At 37.9% G+C, this 23167-nt stretch overlaps 1 pseudogene; it reads right to left on the reverse strand.

The window, feature by feature from the left end:
- Window positions 1–338: 338 nt before the first annotated feature.
- On the reverse strand, window positions 339–997 carry LOC127237485 (mitotic spindle assembly checkpoint protein MAD2A-like; annotated as a pseudogene).
- Between the last annotated feature and the right edge of the window lie 22170 nt (window positions 998–23167).

Consider the following 23167-nt stretch of genomic DNA (forward strand, 5'->3'; position numbering starts at 1 on the left):
CTTCAGTTCCTTCTGCTCTGTTTACATTCAGATGCATCTCTGGTCAAGATTCCTGAGCTAACTGGTTAGAAGATGTATTTAGCTTTCTAACAAAAGAATTTCTATCTTTACAATGACCACTTCTAAAAGAATCCACTCCACAATTCTGACAAAATTTGTTGGTTCCCCTTAATAATGGGCAGCAATCTTGTTACACTGACTCTATGCAAGTCCAGGAGGAACCCAAGAAATGGAACAACGGGCAAATTTATCAAAGGATCCTGGCTTTCTTCACCTGAAAACGAACCAAGGGAAGAACATTCATCAACTATATTTGACTTCGTATGTGGGAAAAGACACTTGAGAATGCTAATTCCTTTGTTTCCTCACTTTCTCTTCATTCACTGACAGGGATTTTGTAGGCCACCATACTATTCACTTTGTGGATTGTGGTAGTAAATGAGCATAGACGAACTTCTTCAGAATTGGTAATGAACTGGGGTCCTGATCCCTCCCACTTTTCAGGTACAACCAAGTCTTTGTCGGTATAAAATCAGCAGGTCAAATGAACAAGAAACTTCCAGCAGTGGCAGAAAGGTCACGGTAGCTGTGATCTGCCTGATCACTGAACGGATTTCATCCTCTACAAACACCATCTTCTTTTGCAGTTTTGTCACACTCAATATCAAACTGCCATCTTTCAAGGACCTCACCACTTTCAATATTTGAGATGTCCACCACCAGTTTCTGAACTGAGCACTTGTAGAGCCACTCTTTTAGCTGCTCGACCACATTATTGAGATACTTTATGAGCTCGGGGTCAGTAGTTACAAGCAAGGTGAGTCCATACTTCTGCACTCGAGTGAAGGTTTCCAATGGATATATGCCACGCTGATACAAAATGCTGCTGATGCCAAAGGAAAAGAACTCGGCCACGATTTCGGCGCTCCCGCGCAGGGTGATGCCTTGCTCCCGGGCGAGCTGCTGCGCCATCACCAGATCTAACGGAGATCGCTGTGAGCGCCCTGATGGCCCAGCTCCTTCAGCTATTCCCAGGACCTGGTCTCTTGAGGCAGTTATTAGTGGCTGCTGTCACCTCACCTATCCTGACTGCTTCTCCTGAAAGAGAGCTCAGAAGTCTGCCTTGTTCCCTTGATGCTACAGAGGACCTCAGCCTGAGATTTGACAACTATGCATAATCAGCCCAAACAGCCTAGCCAGATCTGTCCCTCTGTATTGAGCTCCACTTAATTCCCTGGTGAGTGAGTGAGTGAGTGAGCGTGTGTGTGTGTGTGTGTGTGTGTGTGTGTGTGTGTGTGTGTGTGTGTGTGTGTGTGTATGCTCCCACATACATGTGAGTAGGTCAGAGCCAGCTATCCTCCTTAATCACTAATCACTCTCCACTTTGTGTACAGCTTCTTTCTCAACCTGGAACTTGTCAATCTGGCCAGACTGTCTGGTCAACAAGCTGGCTTGACACCCAATGCTCAAGTCACATGGGTGCTGGAACTCCAAAATCAGGTCTTTGTGTTTACATGGCAAGCGCTGTACTGCAATAATCAAGCCCCGATCCTGGATATGACCATCTCTTTCTCTTCCCTTTGCTCTTTCTCCACATCTTCCCATTGAAGGGTTTCTCTAGAAGCTACCTCCTCTGGAGGCCCTTCCTGATTCCCCAGCTAGTAACACCTTTCTTATGAGGGTGGGAAGCATTGAACACTGGGATTTTTGTGATTTGCACTTAGTTATAGAGTTTGGATCCCTGGCTTCACCTAGAGGCTTTGAGGATTTTGAGAGAAAGAAATGTGTTTTGTTCAATTTTATATCTTCCCAAACTCAGAACACCTCCAGAGCCTGACATATAAAGCTAATAAATGTTTGCTGAATCTCACCGATTTGACTTTACATTTCATTATCGCCACACCAAAGGTCATCCACTTCCCTGTTTCATATGAATCCCATGCACTTTTACTATAACTTTCGAAATAATAAGTTAAATTCTTCTTTATTGGTATTCTGATTATCAGTTACAGAAATGAACCAGTTCTTTGGCCTCTCTGAGAAAACTATGAGAAGGTTCCCCTCAGTGAGCAGTTATGTTCAGAGTAATTTAGGAATGTTTTGCCACCGTGGAAATCATGTTTGTTTTTAAATTGTATCTTTTAGTAGAGGCTCTTATACAGGTTTCTGTTTCTGCAAAATATTGTCAGGAGTCATCATTTATACAAATGAATCACTTTCCGCATAGTTTAGGACTGGTTAATTTTAAGCTTAAGGAAAATCTTAGTGAAATTTTACTTAATTGACTCAATGTGACTTTTTATTGTAATTTACACGATTTAATTTTAGTCAGATGCCAGACACTGGACTTTGATGCAGAGGTATGCCTGCTGATAGAATGTGTATTTATTAAATGTCAGGAAAATGGTGGGATGATATCTAAAAATCTTGTAATCAATATTATTAGCATTTTTTTCTGTTCTATGAAATATACCAGAACTATATTCAAATCAACTTGACATAGTAATTGCTGATTTTTCACTCTCTGGTTAAGAGCTATTATATACATATATATATATATATATATATATATATATATGTGTGTGTGTGTGTGTGTGTGTGTGTGTATACGTATATATATATATATATATATATATATATATTTCTTATTTGACATATAGATCCCAGTTCCCTGTCCCTCCCTCCCATGCCCCCCCTGACCACCATCCCATCCCACCCTCCTCCCATTCCACAGGGAGGGTGATGTCTTCCAGTAGAGATCAACAAAATCTGTCAAGTCATTTGGAGTAGGGAATAGGACCCCTACCTCTAGGCTAAGGGAGTATCCCTCCATGGGGAATGTGCTCCCAAAGTCCTTTCATGTATCAGGGACACATCCTGGTTCCACTGTCAGAGGTCCCTTAGACTGCCCAGGCCTTCTAACTGAGACCCATGTTCAGGGGATCTGAGTCAGTCCAATGCTTGTTTCCCAGCTATCAGTCTGGGGGGGGGAGGGTCAATTTGTCCCCCCCTTGTTCAGGTCAGCTGTCTCTGTGGGTTTCTGTAGCCTGGTCTTGACCCTGTTTTCTTATCACTCCTCCCTCTCTGTAACTGGATTCCAGGAGTTTGGCTCAGTGTTTAGCTGTGTGTGTCGGCTTCTGTTTCCATCAACTACTAGATGAGAGCTCTATGATGGTGGATAAATTAGTCATCGATCTCATTATCAGGGAAGGGCCTTTCCACTGTTGCTCAGATTGTTAGTCGGGGTCATCACTGTAGGTCTCTGGACATTTCTCTAGAGTCAGATTTCTCTTCAATCCTATGATGGCTCCCTCTATTATGGTATCTCTGTTGTTGTTGTTGTTGTTGTTGTGTGTGTGTGTGTGTGTTTTCTCTCATCTGTCTCCCAACTCTTCCAGCTCAGTGGTACAGCACTTGCCTAGTAAGCGCAAGGCCCTGGGTTCTGTCCTCAGCTCCAGTAGAAAAAAAAAAAAAGATAAAATAACAAAAAAGACCACCACCAACAACAACAACAAAGAAACTACCACCAACAAGGGCAAAGGTAACAAGCTATGATTTTTTTTTTATAATTTATTTAAATTTAAATTTGGAACAAGCTTGTTGTACATGTCAAACCCAGTTCCCCCACCCTCCTGTCCTCCCCTGTTCTTCCCACCAACCCCAATTCCATCCCCTTTCTGCTTCCCAGTGAGGATGAAGCCTTCCATGAGGAGTCTTCAAAGTCTGACATTTCGTTTGGAGCAGGGCCCAGGCCCTCCTCCATGTGTCTAGGTTGTGGGAATGGGAATGTGGAATGGGCTCCCAAAGTTTATTTTTACACTGGGGATAAATACTGATTCATTATCAGAGGCCCCATAGACTGCCCAGTCCTCCCAACCAACACCACATTCAGGGAATCTGACTCAGTCCTATGCTGGTTTCCCAGCTATCAGACTGGAGTCCATGAGCTCCCTTCTCCCCTTGTTCAGGTCAGCAGTATCTGTGGGTTTCTCCAACCTGGTCTTGACTCCTTTGAAGAGCTATGATTTTTAAAGAACGAAATGTCTTAGAATGTTGTTCTAGATCAGCAGTTCTCAACCTGTGGGTTGTAACCCCTTTACAGGGTCACAAATCAGATATTTACAGTGTAATTACTAACAGTAGCATAGTTACAGTTATGAAGGAACAATGGAATAATTGTGTGGTTGGGAGTCACCACAGCACAAGGAACTGTGTTAAGGTGTTTCACCACTCGTCTAGATGCACATGACATTGATTTTGTGAATCCTACTCTATGCAAGCTCCTTCACTTTAATGTACTCATGATGTCCGGCCTTGATGGATAGAAAACATCAATGACTAAACGCACTGAAACGATACGTTTATTTGCTTATATGTTTCTTCTTTGAGCTTTTGTTTGCTTTTGAAATCACTGCTGATATTTTTCCTAACATGTGCCTGATCTGGGTATTAAATTTCAGAAGAAACTGATTTTATACCTTTATTTTTATACCAAAAAACCCAAGATTTGTTTTTACCCATCTTCTCATCTGGTTTATTTTTCAGACTGTTAAACAGAATTTTGCTTTTGGATTTGTCACAAGTAACTTATTTATGTGTGTTTTAAATTCCTCACAAAGCCTGGCCATCTTCTGATGGACTCATACACTTTTTTTTTTTTTTGTTTAAATCTAGTTCCTGTTCATACTCCGATCCCTGTCCTCAAGTGAGTCTAATTTTTCCTGCTGCTGTGTGTTACCTTACAGAAGGGGTCAGCGTAGTTCCATCAATAGGGCAAATCCTGTTCAGAGGGCAGCTGAGGCATTTTAGAAAAGTTCCTATCTAGGAGCTAAGACAGCTGCAGATTAGGCCTCATAGTATACATCACATGTCTCTAGCTGCTGCCGACAACTGCACTGCATACCCTCTATCCAGGAGACTCTTGCATTCAAGTCCTCAAATTGCCTAGAGACCTCTCAGTGACGCATTGGATCTTAATCATAGTCTAAGACAAATACCTTGGCCATGTCCCAGAAATCTTTCCCTCCAACTTTCTCCTAATTGCTCTCTTATGATTACCTTGTTCTTTCCCCACCTCATCTTTTCTGATTTTGTGTTGATCCGTTTCCTTTATTTTATATTGTTTTTTTCTTTTTCAGGGGAAGTTTGATCAATTTGGCAGAAACTACACAGTATAGGAAAGGGCCTTGTGTGTGTGTTCAAGCCATTCCAGATCTCATCTGTTTGCCCTTCCAGGATTACATCATATCTGCCAGCTTCAACTTGTTCTCCATCTGCTTCTTGGGATATGGTTACACCTTGTTTCTGCTAATAAGCATGTTTTAATAGCAATGGGTTTATTTATTGGTGCCAAATTGCCACATGATTCCTTCATGTTCAGAAATTATACAAATCTATTTTTATTATTACAACACACACACACTAATGTTCTTTTGTTCTAATTCTTTTCCAGCTTTCCTTTTAATCAATAATTTTTATGTGTTATTTCTATACAAGACTTACAAGCCAATGTACCAATAATCCCTCCACCCTGATTTGTAGACACTTAAGCCAGCTTCATCTTCTAAGAAGAGCTTGCTCCAGACACAGGCAAATCCCTCTCTAGGGTCTGAGCCTGCCTGCTCCCCAGTGGGAGCTAAGCCTGTTTACATCAGTGGAGCCACAGCTCTTCTAGCTTTAGATACCAGAATCATCTTTATTTTTTTCCCAGCCTCACATAGCATCATTCACTAAGTATGGCTTCAAGAGTGTGATGAAAAGAACATCAGTAAGGATGTTAGGGCTGCATCTCTTATTTGGCCTCTACTTGTAATTGAGTAGGGATATATGTTGTCCCTACTTCCCTCTAAGCATGGTTTCTCTTTTCTTGATCATAGTTTCTCAAGATTTTTTTCCTGTCCTCTGCCCCTGTTTCCCATACTCTTTGATAAACTAGAGCATGGTCATAATACAACAGGGAATGAGGCTCTAGTGTAGACAACACATATACTAGACACTGTATTCTGGCTATAAGCCACATTTCATTTTCATTGTTAACAAGTCTGAATCCTGTCCTGCTGTGTAGTAAAACCCAAAGTCTCCATGGAAGAAGTTCCAATAGGTTTCCTGCTACATTTAAAGATGAGAAAATATTGCAACCTGCTTAGATTTCAGCTGAGGAAGGAATCACTTAGATTGTAAAAAAAAAAAATAGATTTGTTGTTCCTCATTTTCCATCCACGGTAGGATTGGATGTTCCATTACATACTCATGTATTCTTTCTATATACTTTTGGTCTGGATGCTGAAATATTGGCAGTAGGGATACTCCTCTTCTTAATCAAGCCTAAGATCTTTTGTTAATATAAATATATTACACAATTGTTAGTGTGAACAATAAATACCTAGTTTTGATTTTTGTTGAACTTATGATCAAAATACATCAGATTAGAGGAGCCTATATATTACTTAATAGCATACAACTTTATACATATGCAGAACTAGATGTAACACATATACTTCTATACATATATAGAACTTCATCCATAATGTAGAACTTTCTAAGTTCTAAAATTAATGAGTTGTGAGAGACTTAACAAGATGTGTGTTTTTGTGTGGATCAGTTATTCCTGTTCAACTGGTTGTACTGAACACCGATATTGATGTATTTTTGTCTCCTACAGAAAAAAGTAGGTGCTATGACTTATTCTGCTTAAATTATGTTTAAATAGAAGACTTTACCAAAGTGTGTTTCTGTTGCTGGCAGAACATTATGATGTGCCTTGCTCTCTGTTGGTGATTTCATCTTGAAACTGAGCATGCAAAATGACTTCCCTAAAACACACCAAATACTAAACACACCAAATACCATTGCCCAGGCATTGTGCATGGCCTATAACTCGTCAACATCTGTTCTAGATGCAAAAAAGCTTTCACACTTTTTTGTGCACTAAATGTGCGTTTTTAAAGATGCCTTTTTAATAACCAGGGGAAAAGCCTTATGGAATCAAATGTATTGAGTATTGCTATTTATTTCAATGACTTTAGAGTTGAAAACCTACCTAGTACTATAGTAATTATCTTGTAAAACTCATAGGTTGGTTACCAGACATTTGAGCTGATTTTTCTTTTGGTAGATTTCTAAGTATTGGCATTAGAAATTTGCTTTCTTATTACACACACACACACACACACACACACACACACACTAATATAATTTATGAAATTTTCAGTTGATGCTAGAATACAAAGGTTATAAACTCATCCTGACTTTAATGTCCTAATAAAACTGCTTCTAACACATAAGAATTTGCTGTTTTTAGGTCCTATGTAATGATTAATAATTACAGTGCTTTGGGATAGATTTAATTAAAATTTAATAAAAAATGTATAATTTCTCAGTCAAAGAATAAAAAAATTAAATAAGAGGGTCACACACTCGATTGACTCCATGCAAGTAAAAACAGAAGATGTATTTAAATCAATGTATGTTTTGTTTAGATATATTATAGTATTTAATTTCTCAGAGCTAAAAAATGTAATGACATAAAGTATGAAATTATTTGTAAGCATTCAAAGAAAAGAGGACTGGAAAGTGAATAATTCAAACAGAAATTATTAAAATTTGTTCTGAGGTTGTGATAATTAAAGTGTGACATTAATTCAAGCACAGTGCATGGCTCTTCTTGTTAAATTCTAGTCTAATGACTCAAGCTTGTCCTTTATCTCATTCCTTTGTCTCTTCTGCTTTCTTACTTCCCAGCCCTGTCTCTTCCTCCTCCCCACCACTCCACCACTGAGTTATCTTATCATGCATAGTTTATCTTTGCCATCTTTTCCTTAAAGGCACAGATACAATATTCTCTGCTTCAAATTCGTAGTGTGTGTGTGTGTGTGTGTGTATATATATATATGTATATATATATATATATATATATATATATATATATATATATATATTCCTTTTTATAGCAGTACAGGGATTTAATTCTTTGGTAATGCAGATATTTTTCTTTTAATCTCACAAACTCTGACTTTATCTTGCTTGCTAAACTTCCATTGAAGAAAGTACTCTGATGAAGTTACCTCTTCTTCTGGCTCCTCCCAGACACTTGCACCTTGATGACTTACTGAAGCAGATTTCAGTCTCAAAAGAACAGCTGGGGAGCAGACATGGAACCATGGGTGCGTGCGCAAACACACACACACACACATGCAGGCACACACACTTAAAAACAAACAAAACTTGAAAAAAAAAAGAATCATTAGGTGATATCTCCTTAGCTCTGATATTAATGTAGTAGTCATGTTTGTCTTAGTGAAGTACAATATGAATTATCTGCAGGATAAAGCATCTCCAGGGTTCGAAAGGGTTCACAACAGACTCAGCTGGCCATACTTCACACCTGATCAGGAGAGAGGCTAAACCAAGAAAAGGAGTTTCCCACTTGCAGGGTGTGACACCCTACTCATCCATGAGCTGCCTGGAATCAGAATTCTCAGTTGTATGGCATTTAAGTTCCACTTTCATAAATGCCAGAAGTCAAGGCCAAACTTTCAAATAATTTCCCTAAGATTATTTATTTGACTACTTATGCCTTTTCCATCTTGAGAAACCATCCACTATAGGTGTTTTGTGCATGTGGGGAGTTCACAAAGGATAAAGGAAAGTTGCTGACCATTCCGAGTAACTAGAATCTCATAGTGAAAGTTTCTCCTTGGAAAACCTCTGAAGGTTTCAGAGAGGAACACTTAAGGGTTACAGCTCTTCTGGAGTCTGCAAGCGGGACTCCTCAGAACCTTGTCACTATGAGTACAGGATCTTCCTTTCTGTCCTAGGACTTATTATTATGGGCTTTGCATATGTCATCTATCTTCTTCTTCACTCCGATATGGCTCACAATTGGGAGAGTTCCTTTAACCCTTACGTTTTTCTCTATAGCATCTTATTTGGATACACTTCATCTATTTTATTCCTCAGTTATTTCTATTTAGAGATTCACAATACATATTTACAATAGTGAAATTCAATTTGTTACAATAAGCTTCCTCTGTTTTAAATATTTTTAACATACATAAAACATATTAAAGAAAAATCTCAGGATGCTTATCTGAGCAGATCTTCAATATCAGACCACTTAGAGAAATTACATTTGGTCTGTGCCTTCATGATTTCTAAAGAAGCAGGCAGTTCTTGGGGGGTTTGGGGTCATGTCTGATAACTCTTGTTCCCAGTGTTTGAGCTAGTTCTATGATGTATCAGAACATGTTACTAGATAAGCAAGAATGTTCTAGTCTATTATACATAATAACGTGAGCTATGACTGGGTTTGATTTTACTGAGGTGATAATGATTTGTTCTTGTAAACACCAGGGAACTGAGTAGTTGACAGGGAAAAGAGAAAAAATGGATATATTATGGGATGGTGATGGCTTAGAATGTAGGGTTACAGTAGAGAGCTAACTAGGAGCAGGGATAAAGGACTTGTGAGACTCAATATTAGGATACCAAATAGAACTGATTGACAAAGGAAAGAGCAAAGATAAAGGTGACAGCCTCCTGTGAGGGGCAGGGACAGGGGCAGGAAGACAAGAGCAAGAAGAGGATATTGAAATGAAACAATGAATGGAGTATGAAAGTGTGATAAATGTTGTGTAGCATGAAGGGATGTCAAGGAGCTGGAGATCGTGTTGAAGCAGAAATCCAATGATTAAGCTACAGAACAAATCCTTCATATATATATGAAGCCAAGGAACTGGCACTGAGGGATAGCTTGGCAATTAAGATGGTTTTCTGCACAAGGACAAAGACAAGGACTTGAGTTCAGATCTCAACAACTCTGTAAAAGATATATTTGGAAGCATGGGCCTATAAACCAGGCTGCTGTGGGTAGAGACAGAAGGGCCCTGGGGCTTGATGGTTGTTAGCCTAGCTCCAGATTCAGTGAGAGACCCTGCCTTAAAGGAAAGAGATAGAGAAGATGTAGGTGAATGTATGTGAATCTTCTAGAGCCTGAGTAAAAGGATATTAAGACTTATTAGAAATCATTCACAAATAACAAGGTAGAGAACCACCACAGTCTTCTGTTCTGCCCTTGGATAAATGGAAGCAGCAACCAACCTCTCACCAGCACATGAGGGATGGGGAGGGATGCCCCTTTCTTTTTAAAGGAGTTACATCAGCAGGCAAGAAGCTTCACATCTATCAGACCAAATAATCACTACAACAGAGCAGGATGTTAGTCATACTTCTCTGGTTTCTATGTATGCATAGGCACTTACACACACACACACACACACACACACACACACACACACACGTTTGTATACATAGATACTCAAGAAATGAAAAAAGAAAATGTCTTAGGTGAATCACAAAGTACAAAAGAAAAGTGGCCACTGTTCATTAATGAAGACATACATACAAGCAACATGATGTAGACTGAGCAGGCTGTATTTAGGAATATGTATGTAAATATACATGTATTTATTTAAGAACAATTAATGAAAATGGAGGCCATGTATTTGAAAGAGGGCATATAGGGGCATATGGAAGTGTTTAGAGGGATAAAAGGAAAGGGAGAAATTATGTAATTATATCATAATCTCAAAAAATTAGAAATTAAAAAGAAAAATTTGAAGGGAAGTACACAACATAAAGATGAATAAAGAGAAAAGAATTGTTAATATATCTAGAAGTGAAGAAAATACAGAAGCCCATTTATAATTGGTAAAGGACCAGGGAAGGGTTCTCTAATCTTAGTACTTTACCTCTATTTAGAAATCATCTAAATGTGATTTTGCACAATTCAATTCCTTTGAAGTAGACGGTACAGTAAAATAACGTCTTGGGGGGAGAATCTGGAAAGATGTTGGGGAGGAGAAAAATATATTCAAAATATATTTAAAATTAAAATTATTTTAAATAACAAATGTATAATAAAAATCAAGAATAGATAGCTTTGTGAAAATAGCAATGTGCTTTTTTTAAAACAAAACTCAGAAAATTTCAAAGTCAGCAGACAAATTTTCTGAAGACAGAAAATGGCAATGCTATGGAACTATGGTCTTCTTTCCAAACATGGGTCCCGAGTCCAGATGAATCTTCCTCAGATCTACCACATCATTCTCACAGGTTCTCTGGTGCAGTTAATTGGCAGCTAATTCATTGCATGGGCCTTGGAAACCAATAAAAGAAGGGTTTTCTTTAAAATTATCTAGATTGAGATGAAGAATGGTGGTAAACCACTTGGTTATCTTCAAGCTCTATGACAGAAAAATGTTTGTGTTTCTTTTTATAAACATTTTCAATTGACGAAGAATTACCTTGCCCACTCTCTTCCTCTAGCCCCCCCTCACTTACCTGCCCTCAAAGCCCTATTATATATCTCATTCTCAAGCTGTGTCTCTTTTTAATTATTGTTACACACATCCATTCACACATGTCACATATGTGTGTTTATACAACTATATAAAATATATAATTTGAGTTGGTTTTATAGCTTGCATGTATATGGTTTCCATGTTGACTATTTTGCACTGGACAACCACCATGAAGGCTCTTCCCTGACAGAGGCTAATTCTCATCCTGGAAATCATTAGTTGCCTGTAGCTCTTTGTCTATGATCAGATTCTACAAAATTCTCCCCTTCTATGTTAATGTGTCCATAGATATTGCCACTACTCTGAATTTGTTTATGTAGCCATTTCTAGGACAGATAGTTTCATATTAGACTTCCTGGCTCTTACAATATTTCCATCTTCATTTTCCATGAGGTCCCTTGAGCTATAGATGCAGGAGCTGTGATGTAGATTCATCTGTTGAGACTGAGCATTCCCCAATCTGTTAATCTCTGCACTGAATCGGTTTGTGGTTTTCTATAGTTATCTTCATTTGCTGCAAGGAGACCCTTCTTTGACAATGGTTGCTAGCCACAGTTATCAATAGTTTTGGATTATGGTTTAGAATGTATTTAGAAATTATTTTGGTCTAGAAATTGGTGGTAATATTCTTTTTTAGAAAAATCATTTCAAAGGTGAGCCCTCACATCTACTGTCTGAACATATAAATTCATCTCTCATCCATGTTTCTTTTATTCCCCTTTTCTTGCTTTTAATAGCTCTTTCTTTACAGAAGAATTTTCTTGAATCACCTTTTCCAATGATTGAATTTATTCCCCACTTCAACTCTTTATAAAAGTAAAGCATATTCAGAGAAATCTAGAAGATACTCTCCAATTTCATCACCACGAGCAGTCCCCAGTTTTCTTTCTATTCTGCACATAAAAGTGTTCAAAAGTCCAGTGGTTCCATTTTCTTCTCATTATCTACTGGTGACATTTTAGCTGTGTAGAAATTAGGAAAATTAACATTCCACTGATAAAAATCATAGAACATTGGAGCCGAGGAGTTTTAGAGATCATCTAGTATAGCTCACAATGAGTCATTTGTTAACAGCTCCAAGGGACTCATTCACAACAGGGAGTATAAACAATTAGGGCCTCTTCAAACAAGTTCATAGTAAGAAAAAATTGTGGGATTCCCCCAAGGAAGGAAAGGAAGCTAAGTGCACTAATTTGGCCAGCTGCTTCAATAGCATCTCCTGCACATGGCTGTGCAATGCAGGTCTCTGCTGACTCAATACAATAGATGAGACTTCAAATCAAACATGGATGTTTATTAAGTGTGTTGTCATAATTAAGATATGCCCAAGGTGCAAGAGAGCCAAATATATTTTGGAAATGCGAAAAGTACTTATTGGAGCTAAGACTGACAGCCAAACGAGTTTCTTTTCTGAATCTCTGTCTGACTTAATAGCTTTGGTTATCAAGATGTTTCTGAGATAACTACATCACTGAATAGGTTTATTCTTAAAGATTGGAAAAGCAGTCAATTGGTATGAGACATATAGGGTTCTAGGATAAGATGCTCCCTATGGAGGTATGTTCAAGTTAACCACCATATCTTACCCACACAAACTGTGCATTAATTTGGAATCTTCTGTTGTACTCCAGGTAGGCAGTGATGAGGTTAGAAGTGTAATGAGGCCTGTATGAAGGTACCCCAAGCAGAGGAGATGGAGATGTCTTTGATTCAGAAGTCTTACCTTACATTTCCTTCACTGGGAAAACTTTGTCAACCTCAGATTTGTCATGCCACTTTAAAATTCCTCTCCTTTCCCTCATAGCTCTCGAATGCCAGGAGAACAAAGGGTCCCTAAAACTACTGTCACCCTGTCTGTAGTACTTTTGGAAATACATGATATAACCTGTTAGAATGGTAACAGACATTGCAGGGATTTAATGGGGAAGATACAGTTTAGCCAATTGTATTGTTTCCAGCATCTTCCCACTGTTTTTATTTAATGTATAGTGACTTTCTGGAAGTTCAATTAAGATCTGATTGAATATTGGCTTTTGTAGTGTAACCAGCAGTTTATGACAGTGGGAACTCTTGTATTTGAGCCACCAGAACCCATTTTCTGAAACATTGTATAGATTACAATTGTGTCAAGTCTGTGTGTAAAGGCAAGCATTTGCTTCATTATACCTTCAATTTTCAGATCTGAGTATTTTTTATGTATATTATATCATCATGAGTCGATTTTCTTTTATTTCTTGATTATTTTGCAGTTAGAACTCCTTATTGATTTTTTCAGGACATATATATTCAATTATACATTGTCAGTGAATTGATTTAAGGACAGAGAAGGGGCCATAAAATATTTATTATAAAAAGTAAGCACACAGTGTGATAGGAATAAGGTAGAAAGAACATAAGCTTTTGAGATGAGTACAAGATTCTAGATTCATGTGCTACTTGACACTGTCAAACTATCTTTCTGTATGTGCAAATCAGAAATAAGAGCAACCCCCAATAGCCACAGTTGTTTATGAATGCTCCTGGTACATAGCAGATTTTTCATACTTACTATACCTTCATTCATTCATTTGACAAATATTTATTGATCACCCACTTTAAGCACACAGATCAGTGAAGTAAAATAGCAATAATAAAGATTTGGCTTCTAGAAGTGAATAAAGAAAATATGGTACAGTTACATAATGGAATATTACTCAGCTGTTAAAAAACAATGACAAAATTTTCAGGCAAATGGATGGAACTAGAAAAACTCATCCTGAGTGAGATAACCCAGACTCAGAAAGACAAACATGATATGTACTTACTCATAAGTGGATATTAATGTAAAGTAGAGGATAACCAGACTACAGTCCACAGACACAAAAGAACTAGGTAACAAGGAGGTAAGAGGTACGCTCAGATCGCCCTGGGAATGGAATTTATATGAAATCTCCTGGATAAACTAGGGTTAAGGGCAGGCTGGAAAGGGGAGGGAGAGGGAGGATGAGAACATGAGGGAGCAAGAAAGTCAATGGGGGGATGGAGTGGAAGAGCAATGAAAGAGCTATCTTAATAGACACAGCCATTAGGGAGAAACCTGGCACTAAAGTAATTCCAAAGAATCACAAGGATGATTTCAGATAAGACTCATAGCAATAGTGGAGAGGATGCCTGAAGTAATCAGATTGGTAAATATCCTAACTGCCATCATAGAGCTTTCATCCTATAATTAATGGAACCAGTTGCCCAGAGCCACAACCTAGCACCAGGTCAAGCTCCAGGAATCCAGTCAAAAAGAGGGAATAGGGACTATATAGTCAAAGGAGGTCAAGATCATAATGGAGAAATCTATAGAGACAACTGGACCAACCCATGGTACTCATGAACTCTAGACTGACAGCTGTTGGAAATCCACGAGACTGAACTAGGCCCTCCATTTGTGGAAGACAGTTATGAAGCTTGGATTGTTTGAGGGGTCCCTAACAGAAGGACCAGGATCTATTCCTCATTCATTAGCTAGCTTGTTGGAGCTCATTCCTTATGGTGGGATGCCATGCTCATTCTTAATGCATGGGAGAGGGCTTGATCCTGCCCCAACTTAATGTGAAAGACATTGTTGACTCCTTATGGGAACCTTGCCTGTGAGGAGTGGATGGGAGGGGGAAGATGGGCTGGGTGGACAGGAGAACTGGTGGAAGGGAGAACTGTGGTTGAAATGTAATATAAAATTTAAATAAATTTAAAAAAGATTATACAAATATTAAAGAAAAAGATTAGACTATGTTTTCCTATCACTTCTATTGATTTTAGTTATTTTCTCAGATAGCCAGACCATAGACTTCTGAAGCAGGTACAGTACCCAAGAATTGAATCTCACAGTATCAGAAGATGCTATGCAAGCTACCAAGGGAACAGGATTAGTTGGTATTCTTACCAGATGCAAATCATAATGGTGACTGGACTGGCAAGTTATCACTAGTGGTACAATAGGGAGCTTTTATTTTGGGATAAACCAACAACTGTCTTGGACTTAAGGGCTGCTCAGTAGGAGGGAACTCATGTCTGGTACGTAAAACCTAGTCAACAGTCAATGGCCAGTTTCTAAACTGTCATAATTTCTAACTGTATTCCAAATACTTATGTTTATACTCACAGATAAGTGCATTTCTCTCTCATTAGAGAAGCTTCTTTTTATAAAATAGCAAGAGACTATTACAGAGAGACACATCAGATCAAATGTAAAGACAAAGGAACTGTATGGTACCCAATCTCAATAACAGATCTATAAAGCAATCCTTGAAACCAAAGCTTGAGTAAAATCATGGATGATGGGACAGAAAGATTGTATGGGCCAGAGGCCCAGGATGCCTGTTGTTAGAAAGTGTCCCTTAGATGCAACATGGAAAATGCATCCAACAATATGGTTACCTGGACAAGATCAGCAAAAATTTCTCCCGAGATCTACAATTTTAGATATGGTGGTTCTATTTTGAATTATTTTCCTCTCGTTAAGACAGATTATATGGTTTGTGTGTGTGTTGTGTGTGTGATATGTGTATATATGTTTGTGTGTGTACATGTAATATGTGTGAATGTGTGTGCATATGAGTGTATGCATGTCTGTGAATAAGCATGTTCATTTTTATTATTCTTCTTTCAGATCTTCTGAGATGGTAGGCATCCTAAAGGAAACATTTTACACACACACACACACACACACACACACACACACACACACACACTTTATTTCTTTTTTTGCCATCAATATAAAAATTTAAACTCCATGAAATTGTATGCAGGATTTCACTTTTAAGTAACTTTGATACATATGCTTTCTTCTTTGTACATTGTTGTGGAATATTAAGATGTGTTACATTCATTTATGCTGTAGAATAGTTGTTTAATGATGCCAAGATGTGTTGCATTCTTTTATGTTGCATTTGTTTAACTCTGTGAAGCTGTTACTTTGCCTGTCTAAAACACCTGATTTGTCTAATAAAAAGCTAAATTGTCAACAGCTAGGCAAAAGATGAATAAGTAGGAATGCCAGGCAGAGAAAATAGATAGAAGGAGAAAAGGAGAAGAAGAAAAGAGAAGTGAGAAAAGGAGGGAAGAAAGGTACCAGGGATCAGCCACCCAGCTACACAGCTAGCCGTGGAGTAAGAAGGGAAGAAAGATATATAGAATAAAGAAACGTAAAAAGTCCAGAGGCAAAATGTAAAAGAAGAGAAATAGGATGATTTAAGTTTAAAAAGACAGCTAGAAACAAGTCAAGCTAAGGCCAGATATTCATAAGTAAGAATAAGCCTCCATGTATTTATTTGAGAGCTGAATGGCAGGCCCACAAAGAGTTACAAATAAACAACAACAACAAATGAAACAACTACAGTATATTTTTCTGAAGAAATTTCCAAGCATATTAGTAACCCTATCTTGGACATATCATGGCAAAGAATGTTTGGCTTTAAAGCAGTCTTAATATTTTTAGGTTTCTGTTTAATTTTCTTTGGATAAAATGTTGTAACAACCTCTTTAACAGAAAGAGAGCCATGCATTTGTTTGAAATTTTCCTGTTTTGGAAACTTCTCTGTTTTGCATTAACACTTGCAGTATTTTTTTATTTTACATACATTTACAGTAACAACTTATAAATAAATGTATACATACATCTATAGGTCTGGTTTGTGTGGGTCTTTATATATTTCTTTTTCACAATATATACTTAATATGTGAATGCATCTCTCCTCATTTACATGCTATATTCTCTCTTTTAATGCATGTTCATAGTTTTAAGATGTTTGTTTCACTATATGGTCTACTTATACATGGAATATTAAAAGACCAAGCACACATGTGTACAGTAAAGAGGTACTTTACAGAACCTACAGGAGCAAGGGTGGTGAAGAAAAGAGTAGACAGTGGTGAAAGCTCAAAAAGCTTCAGGTAAATGGTAGGCATAAATTTTAGTGGTTTGTTGCACAGGTGTTGACTAGGGTTAATAATAATGAACTGTGTGTGCCAAAAAAACTGATAAGAGGACAGAATTTCATAGTTCTCAACATTTGTAAAAATAAGCATGTCAGGTTATGACTACATTCATTGTCCTGTTTAATCATTTCATAGGGTAAAATATATGAAGACATTACTTTGTAACTATACACAATTATTAGTCAATTAAAAATTAAGTAAAAAGTATACATGAACTTATTTTGTATATTGTATACTATGTGATATTATTAGCAATATGTTTTCTGTGGATGTAAAAACTAGCACTTCATAATTTTCTTTTTAAAGAAGTTTTGCCTATTTTAATAACTTTAATAACTTTAATAACTTTTGCCTATTTAATAACTTTAATTATATTGAATAATCAGAAAACTAAATATCATTGTCATCTTAAAGGCCTTTGTCTTTAAACTTATATTGATTAGTAGCTAGTTAATGTCATACATACTTAATCTTTCATATGAGTTCAATTGATACCTGGCCCTTCTTTGCCTAATGGTATCAAATTTACCCTTTAAGATACTAAGTGATAATATAGCTCACGTGTTATTTCTATTATAACTGACATTCATTCATTCATTTGTTTGTTCAATAGTTCAACAAAACCCATTGTGATGGCTATTTTTGGAGATCCACTTGACTACATCTGAAATTAACTAAAAACCAATGGCTGAATATACTATGAGGAAGTTTTTCTTAATTAAAGCAACTTCTAATCCAGATCTTTGGGGTGGGAAAACACATCTTTAATCTGGGATGCACCTTTTGATGACAGCCTTTAAAAAGATATGAAAGAAGAAAACTTGCTTTCTCATTGTCTGCTTGATTTCCCCTTGCTAGTGAGGCCATTCATTCACTGGCATTAGATCCTACTTCTTGGAAATTCTGGAGTATATTGAAGACCAGCTGAAACATCCAGCTACTAAACAACTACTGGGTTCTTGGACCATCCATGGGCAGACAGCCATTGTTGGACTATATAGCTTGTAAGATACTCCAATAAATCTCCTTTGTGTCTGTCTCTTTTCTATAAATTCCTCGAGAATAACCTGACTAATTGTTTATGTTACATGAAGGGTATTCAAAGTGCTACACAGTTCTAAGTGTCTCAACATTGAAGAGAAACAGACTCTGTTCCCTGTTCCCATGGAGTACAGATAATACTTTAGTAATCTCACTGCACCAGATTTCTTTGAACTTTATTCATCTGCTAACTCAAGAACACAAAAGATTCAAACTGTTCAGACTCAGATCTCATGGTTTTTCATTTCCTAAACCAGGCACCACTGTTTAATTGTGAAAGCTAAAGCTACCATTGTTGATACATTCTTTTCTTTTATTCTTAAATCCATAACCACTTCTCAAAGTCACCCACTTCTTCCTCTGTCAGCTGAAACCATCCTGTCAATGTTTCTTTCCTCATGCTCCTGGATTTCCTGTAGATTTCAAACTCAAAACACCTATTTTCTCCATTTTGCAGACAGAGTATTTTAAAAATATGGATCTTATCTATATAAGTCCTAATACCATCAAAAAAAAAAAACACTTGAATCTCTCTCCCCATCAATTAAAAAATACCTTTTCCAAGAACCTCAGCAGACTTCAGTCTGGCTTACACACCCACTTATCTCAGTGCCCTTCTTTGATGTCTGCCAGAGGCCAGGGTTTTGTGCACCACTGTTGATGCATGAGGCCTTTGTGTTAGGATCTCCTCCCCAACACTGTTGTATCCAAATGCCTTCCTTTTTGTATATTTGAGGCCATTTGCTTCTCTTTGGTGAAATGTCTTCTGATTTCTGTCTCTACAATGTTAATCACCGTCCCTTTGTCCTGTAAATGAATATAGTCAGTTCTATCTTTTCCCTGTCTGTAGTGTTAGATTTGAAAGTATGACTCACAGACCAGTCCTCCTCATGGCAACCGAAAACAAAATAGTTTTGGTAGTCACTGCATTACCAGACTTGAAAAGTGTCCTTAGATACAGAACATATTTTTTATTTTATTTAAATAACATGTTTTCATTTATTTTACATGCAGACCACAGTTTCCCCTCCCTCTTCCCCTTCCCCCTGTTTGCTACTCCCTCCCTTGCTTCCCTATCCTCTCCTCCTCAGCCTCCATTCAGAAAGGGGCAGGACTCCCATGAGCTTGAACAAAGCATGGTACATCAAGTTGAGCCAGGACCTAGCTCCTCCACTTGCATTGAAGATGAGCAAGATAATCCATCATGAGCAACAGATTCCCAAAGGCCAGCTGAGCACTAAGTATAGGTCCTGATCTCAACATATTTTTTTAATTAATGCAAAAAGTATATATGATCAGTATATTAGGAAAAAGGAATATACTTGTATAGAAGTTAGTTATAGCTGACTAATAGCAATGAAAACAAAAATTGAGAATGAAACTTATTATTAGCCATGCAACGCATGAATTGTTCTTGGTTATTCAGAATGAATATGGCAGAAACCAAAGGTAACATACATCTGTGTGGAACAATATTTTTCCATCAAATGGTTCTAAATAATACTTTTAAAATCAGGTCAGGCAACTATGGGGGGCACCACTGAAGTCATAATACTGCTTTTTTTATTTAGAACATTGAGGCATCTGACTCTCAGAAACCAGATCTAAAAGTTAATCCTAAATTGCATTTGGCCTTACATCATTGCATTTCATGCCTTGGTTCTCAGAAGATAAAGGGAAGACAAGGTCCAGGTAAGAATACTGGCAATTTTTTTCCCATTTGATGTTGTTCAGGAAAAGTGGACATACAGGAAACATGGCAAAATGATAAAATGAGATCCCAGGAGTCAGCAGAGGAAATAAGCTTGGAATAGGAGGTACCAGGAGAAGAGCAAAGGAATATAACCAATAGGAAGGATTAGAAAATAGTTGTAAACCTAGCCCAGCAGTGGTGGAGCATGCCTTTAGTCCCAGCACTCCGGTGACAGAGGCAGGTGGATCTCTGTGAGTTTGAGGCCAGCCTGGCATACAGAGCTAGTTCCAGGACAGGCTGCAAAGCAACACAGAGAAACCCTGTCTCAAAAAACAAAAACAAAGAGACAAAACAAAACAAAAAACCAAACAAACAAAAAAGGAAGAGAAAAATTTGTGTAAACTAAAAACAATTTCATTGAAATTGTAACTGTCTGGGAAGAAAGAATGGATTTCTTACATTATACCAACCTCTAAGACTTTTCTTAATGAAAATTCTAAAGAAATGATAGAAAGACATTTGTGAGAAGTGGTCTGAGGTTTTCATTCAGAATAATGCCAGATAAATCCAAGATGCTGTTAGAAATCAAAATGACATAAATACTGGCTCACTGTCAGAGGTTCTATTCCTAGTGCACAAATGGACTTTGGGAGCTCATTCTCCGTGGAGGGATACTCTTTTAGCCCAGATACACAGAGGAGGGCCTAGGCTTTGATGATTCCCTATGGAAGGTCTCACCCTCCCTGGGGAATGGGTGGGGGGAGTAAGGGGAATCAGTGGGGGGCAAGGGAGGGAGAGGGAACTGGGATTGATATGTAAAATAAGATACTTTTAAAATTAAATAAATTTAAAAAAGAAATCAAAATAACACAGTTTACAAAATAGTACATGACCATTTACACAAAGCAGTTTGTTTGTGACTGCAGACAACACACAGTGTAGGTGCATATGACAAATGTCAGTGCCACAGTGCGAAGGTGAACAACATTAACATGAAAAACTTGGGACCTCTAGGTTAGGTTAGCAGGGTAAGTCTCAGGCATCTGTCGTCTAGATTAGTGTAGGTGTTTGCAGGCCTCTCCCTTCTGTGCTGAAGACTTGGATATAGTTTTGAAGCTGGAAGTTAAAAGTGGCAAGGCTTGGGCCATAGGTCATGAAAGGATGCTTGCTTTATGCTTCTCAGGAAGTGGGAAGAGAAGCCCTTCAGAGAGACTTGGCTGTAGCTTGGACAGAAGTCAAGAATATCCCTAAATAGGCAACAGGGCACAATGTCCATGTCCATGATGCTCCAAACATTTGTTTAGGGCTGGCCAGGGGCCCCAAGTCTCACAGCTGCTCTGCTGAGCATTAAAGGTTCCTATTTCCATCAGGGCTTCTCCTGTTGCCCCTCCTTCTTTCTCTATGGCCTCTTTACAAGCCTCCCACTCTCCTCAGCTGCCACAGTATCTACTCAGCACAGTTGTTCTTTCCAAAGCCCAGAACCTTCTCTCACCTTCCTTTCTGCCAACCCTCCAATACTGACACTTTCTGCAAGCTGCCTCTTTTATAGATCCCAGACCTCTCCCTGCCCCCTTGTTCAATTCAATTCTGTGGATTCTTCTCTTTGAATATGACTCTTAGTCCTGGAAGCCACAGTATCCCTCCAGGAGGTATGAAAGGGTTGGAAGGCCAATCACTAATGCACTACCTGGTTTAGCCATTCTCTAGGTAGACGTGCGAGAGAGAGAGAGAGAGAGAGACTCATTTTCAAACATTTAATCAGTCTCTTTAATATCACTGATTATTTATTTATTGTGTGATCTCACAACATTTAGTCAGTCTCTCACTATTACCTATTAAATGTTTATTTATTTATTGTGTGTTGTGTGTGTGTGTTCAGGTATGTACAAACCATGATTTGTGTAGAGGTCAGAGGGTTACTAGGACTTGGTTTTCTCCTACCACCTTGTGGGGTCTGGAGATCTAATTCAGGCCATCAGGTGTGAATGTAAGCTCCTCTACCCACTGTGCATCCTTTAAATGTGAACTATATATTAGACTTAATTTCTGGGAATAAACTAATAAGCAAACTATTTATATTTCTTTCTTCAGAAAGTTTATAGTTCAGTGTGAGTGAGACAGACAAGGAGAAAGGTGAAATATGAGACCATGACAAAGTGCTACGAATGGAAGTAAATTGGCCTTGGATTTGAGATCCAGATAGCAAAAAGACCTTGAGAATGAAGAATTGACCTTTACACAGCCATGGTCTCTGAAAAACTCTTCAAGATCTTAAACTGATATGAAAGCCGAGCAGTATTGGGACTTCACTTATATTTCCTGAATGTCCAAAAGCACCCCATGAATAGCTTGTTGCTCATAAACAGGCACAGACCTGTAATTCTGTACATTTGTGTGATTGTATACATATACATATACATATACATCATATACATATACATCATATACATATACATCATATACATATACATCATATACATATACATATACATATACATATACATATACATATACATATACATATACTTCACAATGTATTCATGAGTAATATATCCCTCTTATTTTATCTTCTTGATACCATATTTTCATGGTCTATGGATTCTAGAAATCCTGGGAAATAAGTTAGACTTAACTTAAGACCCCTTACTAATTTTCAGTAGAGGAAAGTAAAGAAAAAGAAGAGGAGGGAAAATCAAAAAGAATGTAAATTTAGAGTGAACTCCCACCAGCACCCAAGTCCAGTTGACTTTGCCACTCAGAGTCAATGGCTCTTGAAGAGCTCTCAAGTTACTTTTGACTACTGTTAAGTTTTGCTGAATCCCAAGCTTGGTCATGACTCTCAGCAGCCAGCAACACTGCAGTGTAAGAACAATACATTGTGGGTCAACAATGTCAGAGGCATCAGTACTCAAGTGTTTGCCTTAAAGTGTGGTATATGTTCTTTAATTCCAATTCTCCAGAGACAAGGGCAGGCAGATCTGTGAATTTGTATCCAGTCTGGTCTACACAGTGAGTTAAAGGATAACAGGGCTATGTAGAGGGACTCTGTCTCAAACAAACATAACAAAGACCAAAAAGAGTGTGCTAGCTTGCTCCTGAACCCAAA

The sequence above is a fragment of the Phodopus roborovskii genome, unplaced genomic scaffold, assembly GCF_943737965.1.
Source record: "Phodopus roborovskii unplaced genomic scaffold, PHOROB, whole genome shotgun sequence".
Classification (NCBI taxonomy): Eukaryota; Metazoa; Chordata; class Mammalia; order Rodentia; family Cricetidae; genus Phodopus; species Phodopus roborovskii.